This window comes from Tenrec ecaudatus, chromosome 9 (assembly GCF_050624435.1).
Source record: "Tenrec ecaudatus isolate mTenEca1 chromosome 9, mTenEca1.hap1, whole genome shotgun sequence".
Classification (NCBI taxonomy): Eukaryota; Metazoa; Chordata; class Mammalia; order Afrosoricida; family Tenrecidae; genus Tenrec; species Tenrec ecaudatus.
In genome coordinates this window covers 158,157,282-158,169,440 of record NC_134538.1, presented here as the reverse complement: position 1 = coordinate 158,169,440, position 12,159 = coordinate 158,157,282, and the positions used below count along the sequence as shown (strand labels likewise).

Here is a 12,159-nt window from a genome sequence, read left to right as displayed (position 1 = left end):
TATCAGCTGCTCATTTCCCCCCTCCCTCCCCACTCCCCCCTACCTCATGAACACTTAATAATTCATAAATTGTTATTATTTTGTCATCTGTTACACTGTCTGACATCTCCTCCTGCCCTCTTCTCTGCTGTCCATCCCCCAGGGAGGAGACTATACGTAGCTTCTTGTAATCGGTTCCCCCTTTCTATCCCACATTCCCGCCACCCTCCAGGCACCACCACTCTCACCACTGGTCCTGGAGCAGTCATCTGTCCTGGGTTCCCTGTGTTTCCAGTTGCTATCTGTACCAGTGTACATCCTCTGGTCTAGCCAGATTTGTAAGGTAGAATTGGGATCATGATAGTGGTGGGAGGAAGTATTTAAGAGCTAGAGGAAAGTTATGTGTTTCTTCGTTGCTACCATGCACCCTGAATGGCTCATCTCCTCCCCATAGCCCTTCAGTAAGGGGGTGTCCGGTTGCCTGCCGATGGGCTTTGAGTCTCCACTCTGCACTCACATTTACAATGATATGATTTTTTGTTCCTCGATGCTTGATACCTGGTCCCTTCGACAGCTTGTGGTCACACAAGCTGGTGTGCTTCTTCCATGCGGGCCCTGTTGCTTCTGAACTAGATGGCCACTTGTTTATCTTCGAGCCTCCAAGACCCCAGACATTGTATCTTTTGATAGCAGGGAACCATCAGCTTTCTTCACCACATTTGTTTATGCACACGTTTGTCTTCATTGGTCGTATCTGGAAGGTGGGCACCCACTGATATGGCCTTTAGTTCTTTGATGTCTGATAACTGGTTCTTTCTACACCTCGTAGTCAGACAGGCTGGTGTGCTTCTTCCATGTGGGCTCTTATTCTCAGCTAGATGGCTGCTTATTTATCTTCAAGCTTTGAACTCATGGTCCAGCTTCTGCGTGCATTGGAGGGAAGCGAAAATACCCTGGTTTGAGCCAGGGGCGCTTTAGTCTTTAAAGTGCCACCTTGGCTTTTGAATGCTTTAAAGATCACCTTCACCGATTTCCCACACACTGTTCCCTGTTTGATTTCTTAACTGCTGCTTCCATGGGAGCAGACTGTGTGTCCAAGTGAAATGGCAACTTGACTTATCTCCATTTATCTGACTGTTGTCTATTGGTCCAATTGTGAGGGGTTTTGTTTATTGTGGGAAACTGAGAACCAGGAAGGGAGTGCATGTGACAAACTCCTTATGCTTGTATTTAAGGAGTCTGGGAGGCAGACTCTGGTGGAGGGAGGCCTTTACACTCGTGAGTTGCAGATGAATCCCAGCCACATTCTCCTAAGTAAAAGTTGTTCCCCACTATGCCCCCCTCCCCGCAATAGTGCCTAATTTAAGATGATGCTTGCAAGCACATGGGTGCTACTGTCCCCTCGAAGGTTAACTGCTTGAAGGCTCTCAGCCTGAAGGTTGTCTGCCATCAAAAGCAATCAGACCATCTAACCCTAAGGTTAGACAGCTGTGTTAACTAGATAAACAAAGTCATGGACACGGATATGTGTATTAGAAAGAGCTTTATATGAAAGAATAATTGAATATTGAGAAAACATCCCAGCCTGGTCCGGATCAAGTCCATAAGTTCAATATTAGTCCATATGGCTGATACCAATCTGTAAATTCCTCTTCAGATTCATGCAACACGCGCAATGATGCAGATTGCAGGAAGATCACAGGCCAGTGAGTGGAAAGTCGTGTGGACCCGGTGGTGGTGAAAGCATGCCAGTGCTGGCGGCGGTCTCCATGTGGCTCCTCCAGCTCCAGGGCTCTGGTTCCATCAGCGTAGCTCCACGTGTCTTGTCAGCAGGAAGACAAAGCAGAGAGTATGGGTCTGGACTCCAGGGAGCTAATTATCTCCTTCAAGCCTCCAAATGAGGTCATCAAGCCCAGACTTGATTGACAGGTTAGAAGACTCCACCCCTCCACAAGTTGACAGGATGTTATGTAACTGCCACACCAGTCTTCATAAATTGGCCAGTGGTTGTCATTTAAAGGACGCTGACCAGCCAACAACCTGCAAGGTCAGCCAGGAAGCCAGACCACCTCCACATCAACTGCCTGGGACGCCCATTTCTTGCCCGTTCCCAGGGACCAACCAATTCACCCCAGCAGCAGCCTTTGATAGCCCCCCAAATGCATAACCATTCTGCCACCAGGGAAAGCAGTCATGCTCCTCCAATCAGCCACACGCGGTCGCCCCTCCGGCAAGCTCAGAGTAAACACCTCCGTTAGTTCTCACGTGAGCAGTCTTTGTCTATTTCAGGCGCTTTCCAATGAATAGCCTGCTGACTGTTCATGGTCCCAGGTTTCGGAAAGGCTCCCGCTCCGGCCAGGAGCGCTCTGCCACCAGGTGGCAGCACTGACTCAGGCCGGAGTCAGGTAGGAGCTGGGGTTCCAGGCCCACTGGGCTGTGCCTGGTGTGTTACTGAGTTCAAGTCCCGCCCCCCGCCCCCGTAGCTGTGACCTAGCATAGGTGAAGCAGGGGAACCCCCAGGGTGGGTGGGAGTTTTAGGAGCAATCCCAGGCCTCTACCCACAAATGCGAGGGCTGACCCCCTCCCCTTTACCTGTGACCATCAAAAATGTCTCCAAACTTTGCCAAATGCCTCCAATTTGGGCACCCCCAGGCTTGGCTCCTGGTGGAGGACAGTTCTCAGCTGAGAACTTGGCAGCCTCCACCTGCTAGATACAGCCTCTCCCTTCCCACCACCTCCCACCCACGCTCTCATCCAACTCCCGGCCCACCTCCACACATGCCAGCCTTCCACCCCCTACTCCTCACCCTCCAACCCACATCCCCACATCCCTCCTTTCACCCACACTCTCCCACTCACCCCCTCACAGTCTTCAGGATGGACTACAGGGAAAGGAAACATCTGTGACCGCTCCCTCCTGCTCCCAAGTCAGAGCGGGGAGGCCAGGAAGACCCCAGACACCTCCAGCCTATGCATCCTGTGACTCTGCTACTAGCCTCTGGAATCAAATCACCAGGATTAGCAAGAGCTACAACTGCTGCATAAACCCAGAAACACCCAGAAGTCAGCCACCCTTCCCCCCCCACCCCCCAGTAGCAGGAGCAGGGGAGTGCCAGGGGGTGGGAGTAGGAGTCTGAGCCACCAAGGCTCTGTCTGACCTGAGCTCTATCCTTGTTGTAAGTGCGCTCACCCTTGTAAAGCCCTCAACTCTGGGATCTTCGAGGGGCGCAGGGGTGTATGTAACAAGAGGTCTTAGAGAGTAAACTGGTGGTAGTGAAATGAAACAGATGATTTGGGTAAATTTTTACCTTTAATGATGTATCACAGTGCCGTTTTCCAGGTTGGGGGCTCTCCAGGACTCCTGGGACCCTGACTTGCCAACTGGCTCTGTACTCACCAATGGCCTTGCCCCATAGTGCTCCTTTGTGAGTCCAGTGGCTGCCACTGTCTGGTCCCAGCACAGCGGGTCAAAAACAAACGAAGCTCACTGCCATGAGTTCAAGCCGCCTACCTATGTGAGCAGTTCAGTGCCTAGCCCTCCCCACCACCAGGACCCCTTATCACAGGCAGTAGGAGGTGACAGAGTCCCAGGAGAGGGACCAGCCACAGAGCAGAGGGATCCCGCCCTGGCGCCCCTCCCCTGGTGGCTTGCCCCTCCTGTCTCTCTGCTCTCAGCCACACATCCCAGTTTCATGTGAGTGGGACCAAGAACAAGCCTAGGCTGGCTTTGAGGTTTGGGTGGGAGCGTTGGCTCAGCTTGGTGTCCAGAAGGGAAGGCGACTGGTGGCAGTGGATAGGTGGGCAGGAACTGCATCCAGTATCCAGCAGGGCTAGGTCTCTGGGAAGGGAGAAAGGGCATGACAATGGCATGGGGACAAGAGAGCCAGGCCAGCCAGACATCTTGTCTGCCAATGGGCAATTGCTCGGGTCTGCAGCCTCAGGTCAGGTGAGCTAGGTTCCTTCCTGGTGTGACCCCATCCACATGTCAGGGGCCAGTGGTTGTCATGTGCTGCAGCGTTTATTGAGTCATGACAATTCCATGTTCCTGAGCAGCAGTGGCCCCAGTGTCTTCAAGGTACCATCGTTACAGAAGCCGATGGCCACACCTCCCGAGGGCACAGCCGAGTGCTGAGCCATTGTGCCGCCAGGCTCCGCTCATGGACCTGACCCTAGATACCTGTGGTAGTTAGATACCGTATATACTGGAGTAGTAGGCGACCCGAATATAAGCCGAGGCACCTAATTTTACCACAAAAACCTGGGAAAACTTATTGGCTCGAGTATAGCCTAGGGTGAGAAATGAAGCCGCTACTAGTAAATTTCAAAATAAACACAGATGCCAGTAAAATTACATTAATTGAGGCATCAGTAGGTTAAATTCTTTTGAATATTTATTTCAAAGAAAAGCAGTAAACTAGCTCTGTAAGTGGAAAAGAGGTCAACAAAAACAACATGGTGTCAACAATAACTATACACCCTGTGTTACTGCCAGCACTTCATTACTACATACACTGTCTGACCGCATGGACACAAGGCAGCTTGTACAGTTTGAGGCCTCACGCAGGCTGATATTCCAGAATGGGACGACATGGCTGTATAGAGCTGCTTGTGTTGGGTTCTTAACATACCCGATGTGTTGTGTGGGCGCTGTTGCTGCATATGTTTGGGAAGCACTAACAACACATGCAGTGACACAGTGCGTACATAATGCAGCATACATATTATGAGCCCTCACACAGGCAAGCATAGTCAACAGTGGGTCCAGATGGGAGTGGTGTCCAGCCCGTTAATCCCCTCACAGCCTGAAGGTGCCTCCTTGTGGGCCCGACCTCCTCCTAAGGAAGGTCCTGGGAACTCCCCCCGCCGCGCCCCCGCGCCTTCACTTCCCTGCTATCCAGTGAGTCACCAAGTGAGTCACTTGGAGAACTGCTAGAGTCACCGCCATTGGATCCACATGACCTTCAGTGACGTTCCTGCACACTGCCGCATGCATGGACTGCATGAGTCCGAAGAGGGACTTGTGCACCTGTATCAGACTTAGGGACTTGAGTTGGACTGGGCTGGGATGCTTTCCTGATCTATAACGATTCTTGATAGAAAGCTCATTCTTACATATATTTGAGTGTCCCTGGATTTGTTTCTGTAGTCAACCTGGCCTAACACAACGCCTCTCCTCGTGCCAATGAGCCCTGGTGGCACTGTGGGAGAGGCACTGGACAGCCAACCCCCAGGCCCCTATTCAAATGTCGCTGCCACCCAAGGGAGAAGGACAGACGTGCAGGCTGTCTGCTCCCGTAAAGACTGACGGTCTCAGAAACCCTAGACGGGGTCGCTATGAGCTGGAATCAGTCAGGGGCTCCTCAGGGTAGCCTTCTGGAGAACAATCACCCCCCTCCCACCTACCAGGCATTGTCCTCTGGCAGGAGGTGGTGAAGGGCTCCAACTGGGAACAGAGCGCAGGGACAGCAAGGAGTGGACCACAGGGACTCCTGCAGGGGGCCAGACCTCAGAGGGAGGCGGCCACTGGAGCATCCGCTTCTAAGAATGCACTGCCCGTTCTTTCTAGAAGGGGGTGCCACAGTCAGGCGGAGGGGACTCCAGGGCAGTGGGGGCTTAAAGACAGTTGACCACTGAGCCAGCCACCTTCAGGGGCATGGACACACATAAAGTGAGGGGGGTAGTGCCCGGAACAAGTCGAGGCTGGTCCTGCTGTGCCGTGACACCGCCCTTTGTGGCTGCTGTGGTTGGTGGAGGAGGTCTCCGATAGCTCATGGTGGCCAGGGTCTCAAAATGCCATGTGTCAAGTGTCCACATGCAAAAGCAACACAAGGGGAACCGGCAATCCCAGGTGAGGGGCTCATTCCTCTCTCTCAGGCCCCTCAATATTTCTCACGGCTCCTGGCTGATTTCTGAGCTGGGGCAGGGAGCCCTAGGAGGGAGAGAGGGAGGCAAGCTCTCAGGTGGTGGACAGATGCCAGGGACTTCCCAGGCATACATCCTCTCACAATCCTTGCGTGTGACCCACTGTGTCAGTACAGCGTGTTGAGGGTCTTCTGCGTTTTCTGAACCTCTACCACATTCCTGGAAACCCACAGGGGCAGTTCTACCAGACTTTATAGGATTGTTCTGAGTCAGCATCGACTCAATGGCAGTGAGTTTGTTTTGACTAAGCTCTGTGTCCTTCTCCAGGGCCTGGTCCCTCGGGATTACTGGAAGGAAAAACTGCCTACCGGCTTCTTCAGCTGGACACACCCCGTGTTTCTGGACCAAAAAGAGGTGGGAAAGAGGGCCTGCAGTGGGTTCTTGGCCCATCTGATGTCATCCTCATCACAGATGAGGCCAGTAATGGGAAAGCCAAATTCTGTCTCGGCCCCAACCCTGGCGCTCAGCCAGCTGACTTCTCCACGAGCTTCCGGTCCAGCCCCAGCGGCCTCTGCTCCGGAAGGCCTCTCCTGCCCCTCACAGCTCCCAGGAGCCTTCCTGCAAGGCCGCACCCCTTCCAGGAGTTTTCCCTTGGTTTGAGGTTGGCAGTTGGAACCACTGAAGGACACTGCGCAAGAAAGGTCTGGTGGTCTGTAGGCATAAAGATGACAGCCCAAAGGAACCCTACTCGAACCCTGCGGGTCACCACGAGTCAGAATGGCTCCACAGGCGTGAACTTGGGGGGTTGTTCCCAGAACCCACCGCCTTTCTAGGCGCTAGAGTCACTTCTACTCTAAGGCATCCGACCCCCACCCCACCCCGGTGGTCATTGCTTCCGGCTTCCCCTTGGTGGCCCTCGATGCAAGGCCTCTGCTCCTTGTGACCCAGCCAGGAGGCCAGCTGGGGCGCACCTACAGTACACGTTCAGTTCAGGCGGTGGTTCCAGCGCGGGAGCGGAAACAGACACCTGCCGAGCGGCCGGGGCTCAGCGCACCGCAGGACCAGCACCTGGGAGAGGGTCCGGAGCTCCTTCCAGGCTGTCCAACCCCTGCGAGGGGGATAGCCGAGCGACCGGGAGCAGGGTGGGGGGAGGGTGGCGGTGGAGGGGAGAACCCGGAAGGGAGGGTGGAGGACCGGCTGAAAGACGAGGAGAAAGGGGGGAGGAGTCGGGAAGGAGGGGTGGGGCCGAAAGAGAATAAGAGGAGGGGCCTGGGAGTGAGGAGCCGGGATGGGACGAGGTTAGGAGGGAGGAAAGGGAGTGGGGGGGAGTGGGCAGGGCCTGGGAACCCAGGGGAGCCCCGGAACGGGGTGTAGAGGGGCCAGGGAGCATGGGCCGGAGAGAGGTGGTGGTGAGGGAACAAGGAGGGTCCAGCAGCGCGAGGCGAAACTCCGGGAGCTGCGTGGGGAGGCCCCGGGGGTCTAGGGGGCGGGCCAGGGGCGCCCAGGAGGAGTCTGGGTCGCGCGACTAGCAGCCCTGTGTCCGGAGTAGAAAGTTCTGGGAGTGGGGAGCCGGGGAGGGGTCGGAGGCAGGGGCGGGTCCTAGAGGTCAGACCTGGGGCGCCGGGTAGAGGGTCTGGGGACGCGAGGCGGGGCGGGGCAAACGGTGGTGGGCGGGGCTTGGGGAGTGGAGAAGGGGGGCGGGGGGCGCGGGCCGGGGAGGGGCGAAGGGGCGGGGGGCGCGGGCCGGGGAGGGGCGGGCGGCCTCAGAGCAGTCAGGGCGCGGGCCAGGCCGGAGCCGCGAACGGCGCGCCTGGAGGCGGAGGCCGGAGGGCAGGCGCGGCGGGGCCGCGGGGCGGGTCGCTGAGGGTCGTGAGCACTGGCCGACCGCAGGACTTGGCCGCGGCCATGGCCCCCCCGCGATGCGCCCCGGAGCCGGGGGAGCCGCAGCCCGCGCGGAGGTAGGCCGGCCAGGGCACGGGCGGGGCGGGCATCGAGGGGCTTCTGGGGGCCCGGGGTCTCCTGGTCGAACAAAGCTCGGAGACAGCGTCTGGAGCGCGGGGACTTCCTGGGGCGCCGGAGGCCTCGGTCTCCGCCTGGGCCCCTCAGACAGTGCGCGCGTGCGTACGTGTACGTGTGTGCGTACGTGTGCGCCTGTCTTCGAGCAGAGCCCGCTGTATTTGCGCGTATATGTGTGGGTGCAGAGCCGTCTGCTGTGCGTGCGCGCATGCATGCATATGTGAGTGTTTTTGCGCGCAGCCCTGTGCGCAAGCATGTGCGAGTGTACGGGTGTGCATGTGTTTGTGGGAACTGTGTGCGATCATATGCGTACATGTATGTGAAGCTACACGAATGTTTGCTTGTGTATACGCAAAGACCACTTTATGGATGTGTGTAGGTGTATATGTGAGTTAACGTTTGTACAGAGTCCTCTGGTGTGCATTTGTGAGCGTGCGCTCGGCACAGAGCCCACTGCGTGTATGAGTGTGTGCCTATTTGCACGCACGCATGTGTATATGCGTGCATAGCTCAGTGTGCGTTAGTTCTATCATACACACACAACTTGCTCTGTAGACGTGCGTGTGCTCAAAGCTGTGGGTGTGTGTGTGAACATGCGTGTATATATACGTAGCCGTCTGCATGCATGTCCATGTGTATTTCCAGTCACGCGTGTGCGCTCGCATAGCTCTCTGTGTGAACCTGTGCGCGGTTGTATACGTTTATGTGTGTTTGCATGCGTATGTGTGTGCGAGGAGTCCAAGTTGTGCGCGTCTGTACATGCGCGCGCTCAGAACTGTGTGGCTGCGTGCGAGTGTGAAGGGCACCCTGAGTACTGGGAGTAAGAAGGTGTCCGGGGGAGAACCGCCGAAGCAGGCGCTTATACGAGTGAGCAGCTCTGTATCTCCACGGAAGGTTGGCCGCGGCGCGCTGGGACCTTCGACTATGAGACTCCATAGCTCTGGCTCGGAGGGTCCCCAAGACCCCATAAGCTCGAGTTCCAGAGGGTCCCAGAGGTGGAATCCGCTCGGGCTCCGTTAGGTAAAACAAGCTGGACCTGCAGCTTCTCCGCCAGCCAACAGGAGACAGTGTGGACATAGAACCCACCCTATGTGGGAAGGGGGCGGGGACCTGCGTGTCCCCTGGGGTCACTGCCCGCAGCTGGGGCTAGGGGAGGCTGCTGGGCTGTCCTTGCTTCAGGGCTGTGGCTGCCTTTGCACTTGCAGGCACCTCTTAGTAAGTTCTCAGACTGGTCAGCCAGTAAAGGAACAAAGTCCTCCGCCCCTTCACCCTTTCCGACACCTACCAAACTCTCCAGACAGTGGCCTAGGCCAGTCTGTGGGCTGGTTACTGAGACCCAGCAGGGTTCCAGAGCAAGTCAAGGCCACACAGACCACTGAGGGGGGCTGTGCTGCTCTTCATTCCAGAACTTTCCCCACTGCCTGTGTCCTCTGTATATGTGCTTGTCCCCAGGACAGTGGTTCTCAACTTTCCTAATGCCACGGCCCTTTCATACAGTTCTTCATTTTGTGGTGACCCCCAACCATAAAATTATTTTCATTGCTACTTCATAACTGTAATTTTGCTACTGCTATGAATCATAATGTATATTTCTGATATGCAGGATGTATTTTCTTTTTTAGGATGTATTTTCATTGTTACAAATTGAACATAATTTAACATCATTAAAGCATAGTGGTTAATTACAAAACAATATGTAATTACATATTGTGAAATATTTATGTATTTTCCCATGGTCTTAGGCCACCCCTGTGAAAGGGTCGCTCAACCCCCAAAGGGATCTCAACCCACAAGGTGAGAACCACTGCTCTAGGGGCACAAAGTCCTGTCTCCGAGGTGCCATGCAACTTGGTCTGACTCGCCTGGACCCCAGTGGCCAGAGTAGAACAGCCCCCCAAGGGTTTCCCAGACTGTAATCCTAACATGTAAATCTCCACGATGTGATGGTTCATTCTGCTTGCACGGGGTGGATGCGCCAACTGAAAGGCACCTAACACAACAGTAAGAGGCCTTGGCGGCATAGTGGTTATAAGTTGGGCTGCTAACCACAAGGTCAGCAGTTCTAAACTACCAACTGCACTGTGGGAGCAAGGTGAGGCTTTCTCCTCCTCCCAGAAGGAGTTACAGTCTCAGAGGCCCACAGGGGCAGTTCTCCACTCTCCAGGGGATCATCAGCTCCATGGCAGTGAATTTGGATTTGAATTGGGTAAGGAGATTAAGTAAGTGGCCTGTCAGGAGAGCACACAGCTCTGCTTTGCAGGGAGTGCAGCCAGAATGCTCTGTAAAGCCAGGGTGGCAAGACTCTTGTCTCATTTGGCAAGTTGTCAGGAGAGACCAGGCTCTGGAGGAGGTTATCGTGCTTGGTAAAGTAGTGGGGGGCAGTGAAAAAGAGGAAGCCCCTTCGTGAGATGGCCAGACACAGCGGCTGCTTTGTTGGGCCCCAACAGCAGCTTGCTGGTGGTGGGTTTGGTGTTTTGTTCTGTTGCGTGTACACGGGGTCACTGTGGATCAGAGCTGACTCGAGGGCACCTCACCAGGACAGTCTTCCTAAAAGCATCACCGGGTCTGTCTGCTGCAGAACCACGGGGTGAGCTGCAGCGGCCTGCCTTTCGGTTTGTAAGGAGTGCTTAACCACTGCAACACCAGGGCCCCTTCCCCAGAGGGTGTACTTAGGTAAAACTCCAACCAGCGCCTGCTCAGCTGGGAGCCAAGGGTGGGGAGGAGGATGCCGAACATCTGAGCTGGGATCCCAGAGGGGGCTGCTGCTGGGGTGATCTGCCCCCCTCTACCCCGTAGTAGGTGGGCAAAGTTAGTGCTGACCATGAGGGTGGATGGGAACAAGCAAAGCAGGAGGGTGTGGTGGCCTGGCTTGGCCTGATGCAGATGAGGAGGGGGCTGGGAGGTGGAGCGTTGGGAGCCTGTGTGACGGGAGTGAGGTCAGCCCAGGTGGCTGTCTGTTGAGTGGTGACCTAAGGCAGGTCGTGCAGGTCTAGGCCAGCATCACTGAGAGGCCTGAGAGGAAGGCAGGAGCCCATGGGCGTGGTGGCCAAATACTCGGCTGCTCCCCTGGAGGTGCCAGTTTGAAACCCCCCAGCCGCACGAGAATCCTGGCCGTGTGTCTGAAGAGTGTGGTGTCGGTGGTGCCTGGAGGTAGGTCCACCAGGAGCAGGAGGCGCTCCCTGGTCCTCCGATGGTTGCTGTGTTTGCATCTACTGTCACCGTTCCTGTGTCAGTCTGTCCCGTTGAGGGCTGGCCACTTTTTGCCGATGCTCTACCAAGCCTACGGGGCCCTCCTTGCGACATGTCCAAAGTATGTGAGATGAACTCTCCCAGCCTCGCTTCTAAAGAACCTTCTGGCTGCACTTCCTCCCAAACAGATTTGTTTGTTCTTCTGTCAGCATTCTTTCACGGACACCATCCTGAGAGGCATTCGTTCTTCTGCCTTGGAGAATCCGGTTGTCCCACACGGTCTTTAGTGTTGGGATTGACTGGGAGATCGTGAGTGTTTGGGTTAGAGGAGGGAGAGGACAGGGCAGGTATGACAACGGATTTGGCCCAGGTGAGCAGGAGAGGCAGAGCCTAGCCCCAGTGCATGAAGGATACCAAGGCAAGGGGAGGCCTGCCCTGCCACAGCTGATTGCCACCCTTGGACAATGAGTTTGGCACTAGGTTTTCTGGCCGCTTTATCACACACACCCACATCACATGCCGGCTCTGCCTCTGGTCAGCAGAAAGCACACCCATTGGGGTTCAGAGGAAACTTTCTGGTTGGGTGCTCCAAGGAGGATTTGCCCCAGAGACTGCTTGTGAGTGTGGGGAGGGGCTGAGCAGAGGGGGTGTTGGTGGGACAGATAGCTGGAGGTGGAGCTGGTGCTCAGGGCTGTATCCCTCCTGCTTCGAATTGACACTTGGGGACGCAGCGCCCATCGGAGAGGGACTCTGTCAGCTGAACCCCGAGGCTGAAGTCTGGTTGGAGGAAGTAACCTCCCAGGACAGGAAAGTGTGCTACTGCCCTCCCCCATCCCCGTGAAGGCACAGACCACCTGCTCCAAAAGGAGAGGTGGGTCCATTTATAGAGACAGGCAGAGGCATCATCCAAGTCCCAAGTGTGCTGGCAGGGTCACCCCCAGAAATTCTGGCTACAGCCAGCTAACAGGGGAGTGGGACTGGCCTACTAGGGGTCAGTGCAGACCAGTGGTCCTCTTCTCAGGGGGTGCAGGCCGGGAGTCCTGGCTCATGTTCTTTTAAGGGAGTGGGGGAAGGTGAGGGGACAGGATACCAGAGAATCCCTGCCCATTGAGG

The 12,159-nt window shown here is 55.8% G+C and overlaps 1 protein-coding gene across 3 annotated transcripts in view; it reads left to right on the top strand.

Moving 5' to 3' along the window:
• Positions 1-7,618: 7,618 nt before the first annotated feature.
• DENND2A (DENN domain containing 2A) overlaps positions 7,619-12,159 on the top strand; it is a 67,710-nt gene continuing 63,169 nt past the window's right edge. For all 3 annotated transcript variants that reach the window (XM_075558744.1, XM_075558741.1, XM_075558745.1), the window contains exon 1: positions 7,619-7,799. The gene's annotated coding sequence lies outside the window, so the exon portion shown is untranslated. The remainder of the gene's footprint in view (positions 7,800-12,159) is intronic.